Source organism: Salmo salar, chromosome ssa10 (assembly GCF_905237065.1).
Source record: "Salmo salar chromosome ssa10, Ssal_v3.1, whole genome shotgun sequence".
Classification (NCBI taxonomy): Eukaryota; Metazoa; Chordata; class Actinopteri; order Salmoniformes; family Salmonidae; genus Salmo; species Salmo salar.
In genome coordinates, this window is record NC_059451.1 from 60184700 (window position 1) to 60187199 (window position 2500).

Sequence of the window (2500 nt, forward strand, 5' to 3'; positions counted from 1 at the left end):
CTAATGGCAGCCCCCAGAGGCTCCATGTACAGAACGAAGAGGAGTGCCGAGAGCGGGCATCCCTGCCTGACCCCAGACGAGAGGTCAAAAACATCACCTAAGTGACTGTTTACGCTAACCCGGCACCCCGCTCCGACATATAAAGTACGGATCCATCCTATAAACTTTTCCCCAAATCCTAATCTACCTAACACCCTGAATAGAAAGGATCTATTCACGCGATCAAAGGCTTTCGCCTGATCAAGCGCTGCTACCATTAAAGGCAGCCCTCTGTCTTCTACCCAAGCGATGGAGTCCCTGATCAACTGTAGGTTCCACCTAATAGAGCGTCCCTCTACCCCGCACGTCTGATCCTCATGGACGACGTAGGGAAGGGCTGTGCGCAACCGGTCCGCTAAGACCTTTGCTAAGAGCTTATAGTCTACACACAGCATGGTCAATGGCCTCCAGTTGCCCAGGTCAGTTGCTTCCCCCTTCTTATAAAGAAGTGACAGCACACCGACAGCCATTGATCCCCCCGGGACCCCCGTCTCGAGGATGGCCTTCAAGACTTCGAGGACCACTGGTCCAAGTATACCCCAAAACTTGAGGTAAAACTCGGCCGGCAACCCATCCATCCCAGGCACCTTCCCTTTTCCCATCCTCCTGAGAGCACTCTCAACCTCCTCGAGGGAGATCTGAGCCTCCATCGCATCTCTAATGTCCTCCGGCAATCGCCGGGACAGGTGTTCTAAAAACACATTTCCCTGCTCTACATCTATTTCCCTCTCCTTAAATAAACCTCGGAAATGATCAGTTGTCACCCTGACCATCTCCTCCGGCTTTCTAACTATACTGCCATTTTCTTCCCTAACCCCATGCATTACCTTCCTACTCTGCCTACCCCTAACTGACTTAAAGAACATAGCGGAACAAGTCTCATTATGTTCTAAAAAGCCATTATGTGCACGCTCCAGGAAAGCTCGAGCCTTCCGCTCCTGCAGCTCCCTGAGCTGCGCCTTCAGGGCTGTGGATCTCTCCCAGTCAATCGACCCGCCGAGGTTGCCTGCCTCGTATTCGAGTTCAATCAACCTTTGGATACGATCCACCTCCCTCCTTTCCTCCCTTTTTGCCCTTTTACAATATCCTATTATAAAAGCCCTAATCCTCACCTTAACTAAATCCCACCACTCCAATACCCCCTCGCACATGGACCGGAGGCCTTCAAGCCCCCGAAAGAAACCAAAAAAGGCGTCAACGAAAACTTGCTCCTCCAGCACATCCCGATTTAATTTCCAGTACCCCCTACCGAAGAGGCAGACTGGCAACCCCACCTGCAGGAGCACCCCGTCGTGATCTGAAAAGAACACAGGCAACAGCCGCCCAGACAACTGACCCAAAGACCTGGATAGGAAAATATAGTCGAGCCTCCGCGCAACCCCCCGGGAGTTGCGCCATGTGGGACTCGCCATTGTCGGAGTAGTGTGCAGGCCTCCATCAACCAGACCATGGCAAGCCATTAGCCCGGTGATGGCGCCTGCACTGCTATCTCCCACTAACCCTAAATCTATGTTAAAATCCCCACCTATCACCAAGTGCCTATTTGTGACACACAGGGGCGCCAGACAGTCCACCATCTCCCTCCTGTCTGCCGCCACCTGTGGCCCATACACCACCACTAACCTATACCTACTATCCCTAAAAGTGACATCCACCCCCAAAACCCTCCCCTGCATAACAACAAACGTGTCCTCTACCTTCACCTCCCTATTCCCAAACAAAATACCCACCCCCGTTGAATGAACCCCACCTATACCCCAAACTGACTCCCCCTTATCCCACTCTCTACTAAATCTAATGATATCCCCTCCATCCCTCAGGTGAACCTCCTGTAAAAAACAAATATCAAAACCCACCCCTTCCAAAAAACTAAAAACCACCCTCCTTTTAACAAAGTCCCTCAGACCCCTTACATTTAAACTAAAAAAATTAACAGAAATTTTAATCATAAATAAAAACAACCCCTTAATTCAACCAACTTAACCCAACATAACAAAAAAACAGGAGACTCACCCGATGCTCCCCTGCTTCAGCTCATCCGGCGGGGACGTCTTCTCTCCTGACGTCCCCCCGTCCTCCATCTCCCCAACCCAGGATGCAGGCATGGTGTTAGGCCTTGGAGTGCCCTGCATCCTGGGTTCCCCACCAACACCCTCCGTTCCTCTCTCCCTGTCGGCTACCGGACTGAGGTCGAGAGTAGGGGACCCCAACTCCCCAAGCAGGAGTTGAGATCCCCCCTCCGACACCCAGCCCAGCGCCACGCCCTGGGAGTCTCCCTCCACCAGCTGCTGAGGGGCAGGGGAGAACAGCGAGGACAAGGGCGTTCTTCCCTCCCCCATCACTCGCTTGCCCCCCTCCTCCCCCCCACAGCCTGCCGAGCCACTCCTCCTCTTCCCTTTCTTCTTTGGTGTTGGAGGCAGCGGGGAGACACCACCCTCCCTCCCCGCTAGCTCCTCCACCA